The following is a 19,188-nucleotide window of genomic DNA, read 5'->3' as shown; positions in this document are numbered from 1 at the left end:
ACTGGAGATGAAGAGGCCTGAGCGCTAGGCCCTCTCTTCAGCGCACTTCTAAAGCCTCCACAAAAGGAGCAGTAAAAGAGGCTGCAATGGTGAAGCTCCCACTTTTGTGCTCTGAATTAGTTCTGCAAGCAATGAAAGTGATCTTTTCTGGACGACAGGGGAAGTCTGCCGATGGCTGGACCAGCTCATTAGCACAAAAGTCTGTTGGGACATATAATTGACTGATGCAGATCCCCCGCCTGTCACAACACAGCGCAGGACGCAGCACAAAGCACCGGCAGAAGGGGGGAAAAAAGCACCTTTCCTCTTATAAACTCACCTAACAGTTTACATTAGAGCTGCTGTTGTGTTTACTTCCTGCATGCAAATGTTGCGTCCCACGGCCTGCTGACGGCTGTGGAGCTCTGCTTCCTGTTGCTGTCAACACTGTTGATATCGCTTCTATTGACCTTCCTCAGTTGGGGAAGAAAAACACTATCACTCCTTCACTGTGGATTACAGCTGGTTAAGCTTTGTAAATATCATCTGGATAACAGTTCTGCATTATTGTGAGTCCTGGCTTTAGAATCTAGTAGTAATTTATTTGTTCTCGAAATATTAAAAGAGTAAGAAAAATCAACTACAGAATGTCTTTTCTGCCTTTTTCTTGATTTTGTAGACTGGCACCTGGAACAAAAAAGAAAGAACCATGCGGAGTAGACCAGAAGCCCTTAATGGCTGCATCGCGGTTAAATTGCCTGGAAAATGCTGTTTTAATTTCCATGTTAATTGAAATGGACTAATTGTTAATATATTCTGAGAGCAAAGTACTGAAATGGAAATAATTTGCCCAAATTTTAATCCATTTTAAATTGGCGTTGGGACTGTTCGCCGTTTCAGCGTGTTTGTCTGTGTGTAATAGATGACAGAATAAGTCAAGCCTTTCATAGGTCAGTTTAACTGTTGGCAATGAGGATTTTTGTCATAATTTTTCCGAGACGCAGACAGTTTAAGGAGCCCACCTGAAAACAATTGGCACTGTTTTTCTATTTTCACGCAAAAGAATATTGTCAAGCAGCTAAATGGGGTATTCTTCATGGTCTCCCTTCTTCGCGGGCAACTATAGAAATTAGCCCTACGTTTCTCGGCTCTCACACATGGATACACACGCTTGCATGGACACAAGAAAAATTTCTTTTCTTCTGTCAGCATTCCTCTCCAACAATGGCTAGATTAGTGGACGTGAGGGCCCCCTCGGGGGCACGTATTGTGGCACAGAATACCCTCGGCAGGAACAGCTGGTAGGGGTTAATGGCTACTGAACCTCTCAGCCGGAGCCCTTTCTCTATTGTGTGTTCCGCTCATGGGAAGGAAGGGGGCCGCTGACAGCTTCTGGGGTGTGAGGAACCTTCAGAACAGCACCCAGGTCACCCAAAATGGGGAGCAGGGCAGCGGGTGGGGGAAGGCGCGAGGGGGAGGGGGAGTGTGATGCTGAGGGTGGTAGGATGGTGGCAAAAAAAAGGGAAGTCTCTGTGGACCAGGAGCCCAAAGCTGCACATCGACAGGAGAATTAGCATCAGTATATATTCAACATAAAACAATACGGGCAGCATAATGGGAGGGACAAACTGTACGCAAGGAGTATTGGGGCTGAAAACACCATGGGGAGGGTGTGATGAAGGGTCTCTAAAAGGCCTGAGTGACAGCACGTCATCACGTGATCTCGTGTTTACCTGAAAACACTGAAATCTAACCATTTTTGCTTCAAGTAACAAGTCTATGTCACTAAATATATGCAAGAAGCACAAAAAAAAACATATTTATGACCAGAGTGCTATCACATAAATAACATCTCGTCTGTAGCCTTGTTGCATGTTAATGATCCTGTTGCCTCATTTCCGTGATAGCACAGTGTGATCCCAGGCTGGGGGTCAGTCTGTCAGGGCTTCTATCCTCTGTAATGGCCCCTCGCATTAGTATTCAAAGCTGAAGATACACAGGAGGAAGAAGTGCTTAGATGCTGCCTGTCTGTGCGCTCCAGCTTGCTTCCAGTGTGTGTGTGTGTGTGTGTGTGTGTGTGTGTGTGTGTGGCCCGTGTTGCCTTGTCTCTTCAGTATCACAGGCTCCAATCTTGCCACCCAGCGGAGCCCCTCTGTCAGGGCCGGCGAGACGCTGCAGCTCCGATTTAATCCTCCAGTCACTCGCCCCCCGCTGTGCAGCGTGGAGAAACCCTTCTCCCTGATCCATCCAAGCTTCTCACACCAGCGGCCACACTCATTAGACGGCTGATTATGATAGCGCGCTGGTGTAATGTTTAATCGGGGCTGACACCTGATTCGCCATGTTACAAATCCTGTCATGCAAATTGAGCCATTTGTGTTGTTTGATATGGAGAGATGGGCTATGAAATGAAAGATTAGGCCTGGAATGAGACACGGGGGACATGTGCCCTCTGCTCCTGCCACTGTGATTACAAAGATGGGAACAAGCGTCTTTCTCTAGTGTATCATGTAGGGCCAGCACACATTAAATTAGCATGGTGTGTTTCTCCCCGCAGGAATCAAAAAGGCGGCCCGCTGCCGAGGAAATGTCTCATCTCCCACCGTGAACAAGGGCGGGATAATGGACCTCTGGGAGCACAGAAATCGCATCAGTCTGTGACAACAGGGTAAATAATTCAAATATCTTCAGATCTGGAGGTCTTTTGTCCTTGTTATTTTAGAGGAAAACAACGCCGCATGTTGTTAAACCCCACCAAAATATAGTATATGTAAAATGTAGATATTTTAAATCCTGTTTTCGTAGTGGAGAGGGAATCATTGGAACATCGCGCAAAAGGCAATGTTGTTTGAAAGGACAAATGAAATTGCTGATCACGAGGCTGTGCCGAATCGGAATTGTAGGGGTTTGCTTGATGTATAGATAGGGTAAATTACACTGAGGATTGCACGACTTGCCATTTTTCTCTGCTTTATATTGGCGGCGGCTCGGCTGTAGGTGAAAGCGACGGTGCGAACGAGTGCTCTTCAGCGTCTCCGCTGGCCTCACTCATCAGCCCTCTTACAGTAAACATTTCATTTCCCCAGCCTGTCAGGAACATCTCTGTTGCCCCTCGTTGCTCGGGCTTTAATCTCAAAGGCAAAGTCAGCCGGAGCGCTCGCCTGTTTTCCGTTTGTCTCGAGCCTCCTCCTCCCTTGGCAGTCCTGTCTTTAGGTCTGATAAGTTCAAGCTCTGCTTTTGTTTTTTTGACCTTTGGAAAGTGTAAAACCTGCCTTTTTAAATGGCTTCTTTTTTGTCTGTCCCAGCGAGGGTCCTGATATTTCTCACCGTTCAGCGACGATCACATTATCTCAAACATGGTGGGATGCCTTCAGTTGCTCGCTGACTTTATCACGTTCTCTCCTGCGAGGAGTCGTGCAAATTAAACGGCGCTCAGATTTCGGCGTCTCGGCAGACAGCCAGGACCTCGCGCGTGAGTTATTACAGCAGCAGAAGCCTTTTTATATGAGTCAATCCTGAGTCTCAGTGGAAATTTACCTGTTTTTACAAGCCGTCTCCTCTGAGAAACACTTGTACGGAGCAACAGGCTCATTGTTTTTCTTCTTGCTGCATCGTAAAGATTGAGAGACGAGCGAGACGGTCCGGGGCAGGTTTGCTGAATCACTCATACTTCCTGGCGCCACATGGCTGACTGAAGAGTTCCTGTCAGGAACACTGACTTATTAGGGCCATTGTAGTACTTGCACTATTACATCATAGGGAAATATAATGTTATTGATTCCTAATTTTTATTATTATTTATCTAGACTAATGTTGTACAAAATATTTTTAAACATCATCACCGTGCTGGAAAAATGCACATTTCTGTTCACTGCTAGTTGAAAAATAAGGGGGAAACACAAAAAACCACATTTTGTGTCAGTGATTGTTTTATCTATAGTTGAGAATAAAAGAGTGACTCCTACATTTCTGTGAAATATAAATGTTACTGTTTCCCTAAAGTGCTCGGAATATTGTAAAGTTATTGATTACATGTCACGTTTGGCAGCCGTTTATTGATGGCACCAGAATGTGAAAGTAGCTCACAACCTGGATGGAAAGATCAGGATTTATTGCCCAGAATCTCTTGAACAATTTTATCAAAAGCCCATTCCACTGTGACATTTTTTTTCTCCCATAAATCAGCGAGCGGAAATCTATCAGTGGACAGTAGTGAGAGATAGATGAGCGGAGGGATGAGAGGGTCAGCAGAGATTTTTCACTGGTCCACTCCGTCACAGCCCGCAGCCTCACTCTTTCACCTTTATGAATTGGTCTTTTACTGACTGCTCGGGCTTTTAATTTGTTCCACACACTGAGGGGAAAAATGGGAACATTTAGACTTTGCTCATGAGGTAATGTATCGATTGTTAAATCACTGTTGATGAGGACTTGTAGCTTATCTTCAGTTAGCGCAAACTTTAGATGAATGAATCTCAGTGGATCCAACAAGTTTGATATTATTAATATTCTACATTTATTCCCAACTGACAGAAAAGAATGTGACTAAACACCATGTGTAAAAATTCACTCTGTCTAAATTCAAACGAGATACCTACAGAGAAGCGCCAAGCTTGTATGGCACTTTAATTTGGCAATAATGACAAGGCAGTAATGTATGACATTATAATGTATCCTTATCCTCAGGCACATTGGAGGAGGATTGGTTTCTCGCTACGTGAAAGAAATTTGGGGTGAGGCACGGCTGGAAAAACACAGGAAATGCCCTCATTCTATTCCCCATATTTCAGATAAGGATTGCAAATTGTTTTTCACGTGTCATTTTTATGCAGCGAAAAGTGGAAAGTTAGCCTTCCACACACACGTTAATTGTTTTGGAGCGTTGCAGAATTGCTGTTACTCAGAAGAATGCTTTCATTCTGCGCTTTCATTTAGGTTGTTTGTTTTTTTTTACATTTATTTGATGGATTTATTCCTTCGTCATCACTCTCTGCAGTGTGTGTTGGTGTTGATAACTTCAGTCAGTTCACCCAATCTGACTTGATTGAAGGCCCTCGTTTACTATGCAGCCATGTAAAGCAGAGGCCTTGAAATATCACACTGACCTTGGCGCTCCCGCCTGATTCATTTTTCCCCGACGTGCATCCTCAGATGGGATTTTTACTTGGTAGCTGCAGTCATTTCAAGATTGGTCACACTGGTGTTGAACGCTGCGGCTGCGCTAACAGCATCACTTTAGTCCCTCCATAGGTAAATATGTGCTAGTTACGCAATGGTGTGTGCTGGAATGGATTCTGTGTTTGGCCCTGTAGTGTTTAAAAACACACACAATAGTCAAACTATTCTACGTCTCCAGCTAGTCTAACTGTTGTGTTACAGAGTGCTGTAACCTCTGCTGCGGAGCTACATAACCGCGCTCGTCTCCTCCTCGCTGCAGCCTTGCTGAATCGCTTCGGGTTGAAATGGCTCCACTTTGTTGTCAGGTGACATTGTTGGCATTCTTGTTGCCTGGGCCCTCGGGGGCAGAGGCAGTGAGCGCATGGGATACGTGGGCCGCCTGGTGTCGTCTACCAGTCTGATTTACTGTCCTGCTGTGTTTGAAGAAGGACAGGCGGAATTCGCCTCCCTCGGCTTCCCTGTGATCAGTCCTCCCAGATTACAGCCCAGGTGAGGCCCATCACCATCAACCATAGGATATAGGAAGTACCTGTCTCCCGTAGCCCCTGGACACCGCATCGAGTCAGGCCATTTCACTGCACACGACTGTCCTGCCTGTGCGTGATGACTTATATATGCGTCGACTACGCAGACAGCATGGCTGGCTGTGGCCTGGAGCGTGCAGGCGTAGCATGAGAACAGCCTGGAGCTGTGGCGCTGCGGTGTTTTAACCTGTTGTGCGCCCAGACAGCGCAGCATGAGCTTGGCGTCAGCGGTGTTTCGTCGGACCAGTTCAGAACACTGAAACACAAGCTAATACTTGTGTTGAGCAGTAACTCTCTCTGACAAGAAGCATTTTGACACCGCCAACCCGCTGCCGCGGGTAGCAAAATCTTTGTTTGACTGTGACACTGTTTTTGTTTCAGTAGTGACCGGAGAGAGCAAAATACAAGTAAAACACAAATGCGTCCCATCGTGCTCAATATTTATGGCTTTTTTCTGTCGGTTACCCACCTAATCAGCCCCCAGTGTGTCCAGGCTGCAGCTCAGAAAGACGGAGACATGGCGAGGCTGATTGGAGTCAATCAGCTGGGGGCAAAACCAACATTTCATCTGAAACAAACAGAGGTGTCGGATTTATCTTCCCGGCACATCAGCTAATGAAGTGGCCAAATTTCCGCGGGCCGAATGACAGCTGATTGGGCGCAGCCCATTCGGTTCAAATCTCAGCGTTGATTTGTTGTTGTTAGATGGGATTTGGGAAGGCAGCGTAATCAGATATAAACGCAGCGGCCGCATTGCAAGGAATTGATTGGGCTGGGTGTTTGTAAAAGAGCTGATGGGTCCCAAGGACAAAACGAGCGGCCCTAAATTTGACATTTTGCCTCTCGGCACAATCAGGCCGTCGCATCGGGAGCATCTAGTTCATTTTCAATATTGGTAAAAGCTAATATTTAGGTGTGATTGTGACAGAGTGCAAACAGTCTCATGGAATAAATTGAGGCAAGTTTGGCCAACTCACCTTTATAGCTTCAAAAATAAGGAATCTATTAAAAGAAATGCATAGAATTTCTTTAGAATGTCTACGCTCTAGAAATATGTGTGTAAGGTCAACACTTTATCTAAAGTGATCTCATTTACAAGCATAGCGAGGGCGGACAAAAATGTTGTCTTTTTTCCCTCTTTGGTGGGGTCAAAGGTCAAATTTACCATGAGATTTGAGATGCAAACAGAATCTTTGGTGGGCGGTGGAGTGAAGGGCTGCTGTGAAATAAACATCACTACAGTGAGCGGCATTAACATGTGTCAGATAAGAGACTTTCAAGTGTCCTTACAGAACTAAATAACTGCTACTGAATCTTTAGCATTTCAATGGTCACCTTAACTCTCAAAGCTGTCATTGTCTTTATTTAACGCTCAGGCCTTTGGTGACCTGTCCATTGAAGAGGAAATCACAAGAAAGCAACATTTAAATGAGATATGAGCCAAAAGGAGCTGCTTTTGTCCTGCAACACTTGACTCACCATTTCAATGAATCACTTTATGGGCTAAGAAAAACTAACAGGTGACTTTTTTGGAAGCTGAGCAGATACACAAAGATTTTTTTCTTTTCTATCATAAACAAATGCACTTTCATATATAATTATATTAGTTATATTTTATTATCTGTCAATAGCACCATAAAGTGTACATTTAATAAACAAGCCTCCCCCCCCTCATTTTTCGGGGGTCGTCTTTTGACAGTTTCAGCAGTTTGCGGTGCACATGAACTCATCCTGGACTGGCAAATCTTTGTGTGGGCTCCTTGAGGCAGCAGTGGCTCCCAAATTGAATTACATGCACATTTCTCAGCCCCAACGGGGAGCCATCACTAATTAAAACCATGTGATTGATGACACCGAAGCCTCTGCCAGAGCCGAATAAATCACTCTCACAGTCACTTTGCTGCATTGGCTCTTGTCTCCACACCAGAAGCTACAGTAAGTTCAACACTTCCTCTCAGCTGAGGTGAATAATCAACACAGGAAATGCTGGTTGGTTTTCTCTCTTGAAATATGTAATGATCCTTTTCTGATTCTTTACAACAAATGTAACCTGCAGATGCTTATTCCATCCTATGAGTCCTGGTCTAATATATAGGAACATAGAGTGTGTGCTCTTTGTTATGCTCCGCCCGAGTGACCTTTCAAGAGAACAGTTTTTAACCCATCCATTCAGGAACAGCAGCAATTGGTGAGTAATTGTTGTCTGATGGCTTTCACACTTTGTGGGTCTATTACACGCACAGCACCCACACACACACTTTTCTTAAAGGCTTTTCTGCTCTAAAACCACCTTGGAAACTTAACAGCAGCCATTTTTGTTGGCATTGTTAATAAAAGTTCTTCCTTACTTCAAATGTGTTTTCAGGCCACATGTTGCCGACTTTCTCTATAGGCTAACTGCTGCCTTTATCCTGGAACAATTTTGTACTTTAAGCTGCATACAAGTCAGATCCTGTCAGTGGGTTAGTTTTGTTCAAAGGACCAATTAGTGGGTCCTACCTTAGCCTCCAGCTAAAAGGCCTAATGGTGGGGGCATCCACCTGAGAGGTGCAGAGCTTTAATTTGAGAGAGGGGTGGGTGGCAGCTTCTGGGGCTTTTAACATTACACAGGACTTCATTGTGGCTGCTGACCGTTTGATCTTAAAATAATTTACTTAATGATCTCACCACGGGAGCAATTGGCGCTGCTCGATTAGTCTGCAAGGTCTAATGGACATGGGAAAGAAAGAAGAGCAGGAGGGAGACTGGAAGGAGGGGGGAAGAGGGTGGGGGTGGGGACAGTATGATGGCTATATGGATCTACCATTTAACCTTGAGTCGATAGGTTTTGCTTTTTAGCAAAAATTCTGTTGAGGCGGTGTTAAATGTTAGCATACGAAAGCTTAAAAAGCTAAATTGCTACAAGAATTACAAAGTATGGTTATTATAGAATTTCAAAATACATTCATTTATCAATCCAAATGAATCATCTTAAACTGTATTTATCTTGTATTTATCTCCACTGTCACCTATATACACATAGCTTACGCACATTTTTAAAACACATTTTAGCCTGTAAAGCTAAAGGGGGGGAAAAAGCTCAGTTAGAAATTGACAGCAGTTGAAATAAACCTGCTAACCAACATATGGCCGACTATATGAAGACTGTTGAGTGAAAGAGAAAAAAACAAATCACAACAGCTTCAGGAGTTCAAATGAAGTTGAAAAGGTCACTTAACTTCCAGCATACATCTGGCTGCATGAGAGAAAGGGCCCCTGACCTCTACACCAGGAGATAACAGGGGTGATGCTGTAAGTGTGTGTGTGTGTGAGCGCGCATGTGTGTGTGCGTGTGTGTGTGTGTGTGTGTGTGTGTGTGTGTGTGTGTGTGTGTGTGTGTGTGTGTGTGTGTGTGTGTGTGTGAGGGAGAGAGACATTACAGTTCAGGTGGATTTTCCAGCAAATCCCTCTGGCAATGTGTGAAAAGCGGAAAAGGGTGGGTAATGATCACAGATCACCGTTATTAAATCAAGCTGTACATGAAGCTACCGCTGACATGTCCTGGCAAACTCTGGCACCCTGGCAGTGAAGGGAACACAACAAATAAATCTCTGAATGGAATTTTGTATACAGTATAATTAGTGTCATTGCATTTGAAAGTGAACTACATCAGTTTCCATCGTCAGATTTATAATCTTGACATAAAAACACTCTTCACGTGCGTTTGTGAAGATTTTAAAGATGTTTTCAGAAAGCAGAAATTGTATTTATCAGTTCTTCCACATCCTGTCGCTGTGGCTTTAAAAATGTAGACATTTACAATCAATGGGTTTCAAAATAATGTAAATAATTTTTTGAATTCAAAAGCAATTAAGCAGTATCATTAGATCTTTGCTTATTTGTGGCATATGCAGAATACGAAGGTTGAATATATAATTTAATCCGTTTTCTGTATTTTAGATGAACATTACAGTAAGATGAATGATCCTTGTGCTGGGCCTTGTCAGTGACCATGAGTTGTGCATATTAAAAGTTTTGACTTGGGGCTCCGCCACACCTGTGATCCTCTCACCGCTGAGCCGCGCGCCTCGAGAACATAAATCACGGCCTGCGAGCAGAATATCTCACGGAGGGCCCCGTCTAATTCTGCGGCTCGTGCTGGGATTAGGAAATCAAAAGGGCACATGCTCTGCAAATGCTCCAAGGAGGCCCTCGCGTTGAGAAAGAGCCACGGCGGCTCGCTCCGCTGTGTCATTTATAATGGCGCATGACTGACATTTTCCCCGGAGACACTCCAAACCCTAAAACCACCGACTGTATCTGCCATCCAAACAAGTACAAATTATGGGCTAAATGAAGCGGACAAGCTTCTGCAAATTGCAGGAAGTGTTTGTCTGCTCCTTCATTATCTTGTTAGCTTAGATAGATGTATATTCAGCAGCAGCTATGGTGGGCAGCCCTGACAGGGACACACACACAAACATTTAAAAAAAAAAAGAAAAAGATGAAGAACGCAGCCTGGTCTCAGTACATCAGGTGCTTTATGTGAACTTTGTCTTTGATCAGCAGAACATTCTCTGTACGTTCTGGTTTAAGTCAAAACATCAATGAGCTCATTTGCATTTATGGAGTGAATGATGAGACTCGAACACGATATGGGAAATAAAAGGCCCAGCTCAGGTTAAAGCTGACTGACAGCAGTATTGTCTGGAGGGGCTTCACTTCATTTCCAGGAGCCCGCTGTGACCCCAGGCATTATGACAACGGGGGCAGTGCCAGTATCTCAGGATGCTGATTAAGAAGGATAAACCGACCCTTGCAGCGGCCCGGCTGTCCTCAGGGGAGTCCTCCCTCGTCAGCCCAGCTTCCTCTACAGCACACGCACATGCTGTTTAAAGGAAGGACATCATTTTTTAGACTGGATCAAAATACAAGAAATTATTAAAAAGACTAGTGGGGATTCCTCATTTGGATCTGACTGTAAAAGGCTTTTTGTTAACCCAGAAAACCTGCAGCTAATTCAGAGCATATGCTGTAATACCTCTGCCTCTACAATGGTGATGCTACAACAATTGTAAGGTAATGGGTGTCCTTACAGCTTTTGTCTCCGAGCAGAGGAGCACTTAAAACAAGCCTTTCAAGATAAGCTGCCTGCTGTTGTATTGCGGCCCACCGGTCCCCCGGGACAACGTATCCATCACCAGATGCCCTCGGGTGTGGGCCAACAAATTTGTTCGTGCAGGGGTTTACATAAAACCCCCGAGAGCTTTGACATGGCCTGCACATGGGTTCTGAGTGATTTCACAGTAGGTTCCATACTGTCAAATCACCCCCCCCCCCCCCCCCCCCACACACACACACACACCACCACCACCAATCGGTTTCAATTCATACCAATGACTTTATCATCTGCTGAAAAAGAAATGAGAGAGACAGATTGCCACTTATTTTTGTACTTTCCAGAATAAATGAAAACAAGACAAGCAACTCCTGTAGGGGGCGACCTTGTGACGCAGACCCATGCACGCGGACAACAGGTGAAACCAGCCTTTGTTTCTGCTGCAACATTTATCATATATCATAACACTTTAGATTAGGGGACCAAATTCACCATTAACAACCTGCTTTACCTGCATTAAGAGCATATTAACGGCTTTGTTATTCATTCCAAAACACTTGTGACCTTATACTGCGTGATCAGATTCCATATTTATTACATCATTAACACTTCAGATTACGTAACACATGCTGTATTTATATTAACTACCTGTGTATTAAGAGCATAGTGTTGCCTCTGTCCATTATGAAGCGCTTGTTGTGTGAGGCCATTCTGCCACAGACTGAATAAGCACACTCAAAGCACATTTCCATTTCTGCTTCAAATAAAGACTGAGAGCAAACAAACATGTTTTCCTGTTTGCGTCTTGCTGCTGGATCGGCCGGCCTATCATGATGGAGTGCTGCTCCGTGCTGCAGTTTGGAAATCAATACAGCATCATCAACAAAACCCTGTTGACGCTGCCAAACACTGACAAGCTGCTTATATTACAAATGTCCTGGTGCCGTTTTGAAGGCCAGAAAATAACCTGGTGAATACACATATTATAACACATGTATTATCAAGGCTTGATGGAAGAATTTGATGGTTAAAAAGAGATTTATTTCTTTGAGTAAAACGTCCAAACCGTGACAAAAGCACAAAACAAAATACATACACAGGTAAATATATTTAGACTCAACTAAAATTGCTTCCTTTTCTGTCCTGATGACAGATATGGTGACTCTATTTAACCCGTAATGATTTTCTGGTTTTTGACTCTTCTCAAGCATGTTAAACATCTGTGCTGATTTCCAGAGTGGGATGAATGTGTGGATTACATCAGGAGCAATCCTGACTGCTTGGATGCATTTCCTCCACCTTGTTATTAGCACCATAGCAACAGGCAATCTCCTCCCACAGGTGGTCCTGTCAGTGCGGGTGATTATGTTTAAAATGGTCGCGCCACCTGTAGCCCCACAGACTTCAACTCACTCACCGCGAGGTTCAGTCGAGGAGTTGACACAAGAGCACGAAGCAAAAGTCCTAATTAATGTCACTTCTCCTTCAAAATCTCGAAATGCTAAAGAGAGGCCACTTTTTAACGTATCCTGTTGGTTAGAAGTTTTGTTTGTCCCCATCTTTGATTAATCAGCATCTATTCACTTGGTTTTTGGAACCCCTTATAATATGTTTGCTTTATGGCACTCTAAAGCAGCTTTATCCCCCACTGTGCTCGTGTTGTTGTTAATTTTCGAACTTTTTTAAAGATATTTAAGCTATCATGTATCATGACACTTTGTTTTGCACTTTGTTTTCTTTTTGCAGTGTTTTAATGTCCACCTAACGCCACTGCAGTCCCACCTGGAAGATGAGGAACTTCTTCAGTGATAAAATAATACTTAACTGTCCTGTTTCACACAACTTTCATGGTTTAGAGCGGCTGTCAGACTCAGCAGAAACCAAAACCCATTGTTGACCCACTGCAAGAGTTGTGCAATCTAATAACTGAACAGGTACAAATGCACATTTAAACCCATTTCATCATGTTTGTGTCACAGTTGCTGTGTAATCAGTTTCACTCTGTCTCTGTTAGGTATCCACATACATCCCTGATGATCTTCTAGTTGGAGAGGAGCTACAACTTGTTCTGAAATATAAAGAAAGTCTAGGAATGTTTTATAGACAGAAAAACACATCCCCTCGGATTTCCCGTGATTTCTCAACGTTTCAGCAGGTTCTTTGATCTAATGCAGCAGCTGGAGGTGAGATCATATTTATTCTTCCTTTTGTTCGGGGATCACGTTTTTAAAAACAACACAATATAAATAAAACATAAAGTATGGAATCACATGCTTGTTTTGATTCTCGGAAAAATCCAGCAAGCCATTATGCAGCAGTCTTTTTGTAAGACTGAAGCATTTCAATTGAAAATCAATTGAATCAGGATACAAACAGCTGTGAATCAGGCCCAACGTTTCCTGCAGAGGTATTTCAGAGAGGAGCTGGAGGCATCAGCAGTAACTGCCTGCTTAAAGTCCAGCTCAGCCAGGGAATCACTGCAATGTGGACAGTAAGCATGTAGACACCTGGTTTTAATTCCAGGTGGAGAGTGGAGTGTGGAGAACTATGACTGGAACATCTGGAGCTTTGCAGTTTGCATAAAATCAAGTAATAAAGCCATTTTCATGATTTTTTTTTCAATTAATAAATTGGACAATTAAAAAATGCACATTTTGACACTATTTTCAGTCTTATTGAAAAAGCTGACAGGGCAGAGGTTCACAGATGTTCAAAGATGCACATAGATATGTCAAACATGCATGTAAAGAAATCTGCTGACATTCACTCTTGGCTCTAGAGAACACAGCCAGACAGGAGCCTCATCGGATGCAATTTACTACAGCTACACGGTAAATAAAAGTGATATTTTAACCAAAGCCAAAGTTGAACAGATAGAAAATGGTGTGACTGACCTTCCAAACCCTGAAGACCTCTTATCCTAAAAGCTCCATCTGCTGGAAGACAAATCTAATGACTTATGGGACAAAGCAGTCAGGCAAATGGCCACAGAAAAGGTTCCTCCTCGTTGTTTTTTTTCATTTCCAGCAGATAATTCATAGTAGTTTGGTCTTATTTTTTTTGTAACACATTGGTACTGATAACACTCTGTTCTTTACATGAAGTATTTCAGATTGCTTGAGTAATTACATGTAGTTTTCAAGTTCCCTTACATGCTTACAAACTAAGAAGAAAAGTAGTCAAGATCTGAAATTCGTTTTTTATTAAAAAGGGCACAAGACAGTGTTGTTAATCATCAAACCAGATTCCTAAATAACGTATCTCCAAAATGTCACTCACAACTTTGTGTTTAGGTCAAAGAAATGTCACAATCCTTCATTCACAGTTTGTATTCAGACACCTGTGCCATTGCTTAAATGTTCAACCCCGGAGGATCGTCAGGCTGATGTTAAAACAATTATTGTGTGATCTAACTGTAAAAAGTGGCTACATGTCGAGGCCAAAAAGCACAAGAACAAGTTGTGGCAATCAGCCGTCTGTGGAAAGCACTCCAAGTTATTGTGCTGAATAGAGATTAGAGTGCAGAGAGGGGCCGCACTGTCTGTCTGTCTGACTTAACAGCACATCGGAGAGTGAAAAGGTCTCTATTGAGTATTTAGATTTATGGCTGCAGTAAGACGGGGGGCATTGTTGCACCGCGGCTGCCTTTGGACATCGTCACTAGATGCATTAGTGGGTTTGTTGCCAGCAATTAGAAGTCCTGCCACTTTAGTGCCCCTTTTTGTCTGACACTATTCTCCTCCTGCTCTAATACTGACGTGATTGAACCAAAGTGAATGTGTTGTTAAATTGTTGACATATTAGCTTTAATTGTGTGATAGGTTAGTGTATCCGAGGCTGGAAAGACCCGAAGATGTCCGAAAGCTGTCCATCCAGGGATAATACTCTCCCACCTCATGTATCATTTATGAATAACTCAATAACTGCGAGGCTGATGGCAGTTGTAGATTGATTTCAGGGCTCAAAACTCTGAGTTTGTGTCTCTGTGGCGCAATCAGCTGGCGCATTTGGCCGTTGACTGAAAGGTTGGTGGTTTGAGCCCATCCAGGGACAATGTAGTTTTAGAAATCAGCACCCTGTTTGGGGGCCTGAGCTCAGGTGGCAGGCAGTCGATTATGATCAGATGCACGAGTGACATCCCTCATTCCTTATCACCCCATACTAGAAACAAAATCAGGGGTTTGCTCACATTTGTGATGCTTAGACTTGTCTTTGTCATGCTCCTCACCTTGTCATCGCCCTCCTATTGTGAAATATCCGTATTTTCTAGATTTAGCTTGGTGAATTTGTGAAACATTTCCACAAAAGAGTTCCCTGTTTTCTTCTTTCAGGTACAACCAGGATCTTTAATTTGGGCACATTTAGTTCTAGTCGTGTCAGTCTGGAACTTGGACTTGAACTGGTTTAAAGAAAGGAAGACACTTTACACAAATGACTTATACTGTACGTTCTCATTTTTGTATCTGAGTGTATAGAGTTCAAATGTCCAGTTTTACCAAACAGGCAGCGGTTCTGTGTCTACTTGGCAGTAACAGGAAATGGGGAGCACGATTCCAAGATGCTAGCCCCTACTTCTAATCATGGCAACAGCCACGCTGTCAAGGTGAAGCTGCAATTAATTAAATTCTATAATTACATAATAATAATCTGCTTGAAGGATTAAAATCTATTGGTTAAATTAATATGATTACACGATTATACTATATCAGTCGGGAAATAGACATTAGCATTGCTAACTGACACAGATCTGTGTGAAGGTGCTGTCTGTTGTTCCAAGTTAAAACTATACAGGAAATGATCGATCTATCTATCTATCTATCTATCTATCTATCTATCTATCTATCTATCTATCTATCTATCTATCTATCTATCTATCTATCTATCTATCTATCTATCTATCTATCTATCTATCTATCTATCTATCTATCTAGCTATGGGTATATAGATATGGATATAGACATATACTTTTTTATGCTGAACAGATTATCATCATACCTATGTAAACATGAAAAACAAGCCTGTAAGAAACAACCTCAATCCCATCTCAGTGGTCAGAGTTGACCTTTTTGGCTGCATCCATCGTTCCACCTGAGAGTGTAAAGAAAGGTGAGTAAAGCTGGGTTAGAACACAAATAAAAATCTTTAGAATGTGAGAAGCAGTGCTGAAAACACAAAGCATTCTCTTTGTAATCACCTTCTTTGTTCTTCCGTCCCCCGTTAGGTCTGTTTTCATCACTGATGAGAGAACAAGCACATATCTTCTATACGGGTCCTAAGTGGATTGTGTTGGATGGAGACATTGATCCGATGTGGACTGAATCACTCAACACTGTGATGGATGACAACAAGGTGCCTCCCTCCTGTTCATTTATGAAACCCATAAGCACCTGAGGTAGGATTGGTGGACAAATGGTTTATTTCTGAATCCTCCAAGGATTGCTTCTGGAGTGTGACCACAGGGATATTTTTGCAGTTAAAAAGAAAAGTTTCACGGTGACTTTGTACCTGACATATTCTAAAACAACACTCTGTGTGTACGTGTGTGTGTGTGTGTTTAACTTATTGTGCTGGCTTTTTTTTTTAGAGATTTGCCAATATTGTTAGATTATTGTTTGATGTATCATATTTCCCGTTTTTAGATTAAATGAGGATCTAAAATGTACTTTACTTTGTTGGTTTTGCTGTCATGGCTATGATTATTTTCCACAGCTTTCAGGCTGCTAGAAACATTTCAGGCTCATGTAATAGACTGTTTGGTTTCTTTCACTCTTTCTTTCCTCTTTTAGTTCTTCTGCCATAAACGTATAAATACAGGCTAAGAAGACTTTTAATGACACATGTCCAAAGTGTCCAAAGTGTCCAAGAATAGCAAGCGCCTAGCTGTCAGTCTTTGGGTTTAATAGTTGGGTTGTTTATTGTAGTGATATTAGATAATTTATCGGACTGTACCTCCTATCATTTTCCAGCTCCATGATTATCGGGTAGAGTTCGGTCAGTGGTGGAACATTGAAATAAAGACAGAGATGATAGCAGCGCAGGGGACTGTGTTTGACTGCCACACTGACCAACAAACCATCAGATTTCTACCCAAATGCAAGTAAGAAAATATAAACTTCTGAAAATATAAACGACTGTCATCCTAGCAACCTTTTAAAGTGGATTGATCAATAATTGCATGTATAATAATGACAAGAAGCAATGTCCTTCAAGGAAAATAACCCCCGAAAAAGAGAACAATGTAAGCATATTAAAAATGTATGTCTGCCTCAATGAACTTAATAAGAGAGGGTAAAGTCACATCACAAGGTTATGGCAGGGGTGCTAGAGTGGATGATGGGCTTTCCACTGTTTCTGATTACCATCTACTACACCCCATACCAGACTGTGTGGGGGTGAAGCCATGAGCAACAAGACTTGAGCTATCACCCACGCTCTATTGTCCTTCTTTATGCTTCTGTGTACAGCTGTGAATGCTTCAAAGGCTCTTGCTGAGCTGTAATTAGTAGGGTTTTGTTCTGAGCAAATGACGCTATTATGACAGAATAGTTGTGGTGTACTGGGGAAATTCAAGAAATTATAAATCACATACAATTCACTGAGCACATGTCTGTCAATAAATCACACTCAGAGAAAGCCATAATGACTATGTATGTTTCTGCTCTCTGTTTTCCTGCTGTTCCTATGATTGCAGGCTGTTCTGGTACACACAGCAGAGACCGTGTGTCTTCAGTACTTCACGGACTTGTTGCTGGAAAAGAAATTGCCACCGGTGCTTGTGGGGAACGCTGGAGTCAGGGGGAAAAATTGCACCTGTCAAGAAGTTGGACAGTCTGAGACATACATGGCTAAAAATGTACCCTGTGACTACAACTCTGCTTCTTTGATGCTGGAAAATATTATCTTTTCTCACTTGACAGGTTAGTGAAAGTTGGCTGGTGTGTTGTGCTCTATAATGTCCATAAAATGTACATTATCATTGTTACTATAGGTGGTCCCAAAAGGTGTAACGGCACATACCTGCAGCGCTTCCAGAAGCTCCAGCTGGAGGGTGTGAATGAAGGCCAGGAGGTCCAACACAAATGATATTGTCTTCCCTCAGTTCCCAACATTGAACATAACCATTAAAACATTTATGCTTCTTGGAGGACGTCAAAGGAGCCCTACAAAGAACTTAATGCATGAATATGGTCCTTTTTGAAGACACAAGGCAGCATGTTATATATTACTAAGTTATATTGTTATATTACTAAGAGTAACAGTAACAGTAAAATGAACATTATAATTAGATAATTTTCCAACAAAATCAAGCCAAAATTAGGTAAAGAGAACATTTTGAGCATGTCACTGCTAATGTTATAATGCTATTCCTAGTTTTAGAGATACGCATTGTTGATGTAATTCTGCACAAACTGGTTTCATCTTAATTCAAGTGTGTTTTATTACCAGCTGGCGCTTCAGTCTTATTCTGGAGTCTCACTTTGCTGGTTGGAGTTGGTGGCAGTGGCAAGCAGAGTCTGACCCGCCGGGCCGCCTACATATCCTCTACAGAAATCGGCCAAATAGCCCCGATTCCCTTTACTCGCGCTAAAACCCTGAGTAGCATCCATAAATAAAAAATGCTGAATGATTTACACAGCGGTGGGATTAAGCGTCACAAATCGGTCCCGACAAGAAATGAATGATCAAACCATCCAAACACTCAAGCATGTTTGAAGTAATTAAAAGAGCAGCTGTTGAATAACGTTAATAAATATGTTTGACAAGCTGAATCAACAGAGCCAGACGGCTTATATAGAAGCAAATTCTTCACTCGGTATGTAGACCATCCAGCTCATTACTGTCTGCCAGGACCTCTGGTGGCATCACCGTCTGCTCCGGCTGACAGGGGATACGGCCGCCCGTTCATTCGTGCCAAGTTGGTGAAATCGAGGCCGCGGGAGGATGCCAGTTATGGTTTCAGATGCCTGTGTGACATCACTCACCTGTGTGGTTTCTTTTGTGTATTTTGTGCGGATAATGTGGGATTTGAACACAGTTCTGAGGGCAGCTACCGCTCCTGTGGGGAGCGCTCTGCTCCCTGAGAGCCCCCACATTTCCCGCATTTGTCCAGTTTACCACCATTGAAAGGTTCCATCCTTGGTCACCGCTCAGCCAGAGAGTGGTCAGTAGTTTGAATTCTTCTGGTTGATCTCAGTACAGCTCTCTTATTATCCAACAAAATTAATATATTTAACTTTTATACCATTTAAACATTCCAAAATGATTCTAAACGACAGTCTTGGCTGCCAGAGAGTCGTCCATTAGCGTGACCTCTTGTACAGTATCTGCCCCAGATTTGACACATATCCCCTCATTCTGCACTGAGTTGGAGTTTAATGAACACCTTTTAATTACTGCAGTACAGCTGGA

General features: G+C 42.7%; 2 long non-coding RNA genes across 3 annotated transcripts; both read left to right on the top strand.

Moving 5' to 3' along the window:
* Positions 1-2,563: 2,563 nt before the first annotated feature.
* LOC115250512 (uncharacterized) lies at positions 2,564-12,955 on the top strand. Its single transcript, XR_003889079.1, has 3 exons — positions 2,564-2,647; positions 12,526-12,713; positions 12,794-12,955. It is a non-coding gene; the product is annotated as an uncharacterized lncRNA (long non-coding RNA).
* A 2,327-nt stretch (positions 12,956-15,282) lies between these two features.
* Positions 15,283-18,369, top strand: LOC115250510 (uncharacterized). 2 transcript variants are annotated; one of them, XR_003889077.1, is made up of 6 exons: positions 15,283-15,382; positions 15,762-15,885; positions 16,001-16,128; positions 16,746-16,876; positions 17,471-17,696; positions 17,768-18,369. It is a non-coding gene; the product is annotated as an uncharacterized lncRNA (long non-coding RNA). The 2 variants fall into 2 exon arrangements; XR_003889076.1 differs by having other exon boundaries at positions 16,001-16,171.
* The last annotated feature ends 819 nt before the right edge of the window (positions 18,370-19,188 follow it).

The sequence above is a fragment of the Takifugu rubripes genome, chromosome 7, assembly GCF_901000725.2.
Source record: "Takifugu rubripes chromosome 7, fTakRub1.2, whole genome shotgun sequence".
Classification (NCBI taxonomy): domain Eukaryota; kingdom Metazoa; phylum Chordata; class Actinopteri; order Tetraodontiformes; family Tetraodontidae; genus Takifugu; species Takifugu rubripes.
Note: the sequence above shows the minus strand (reverse complement) of the source record. Positions and strands in the feature narration are given on the sequence as shown.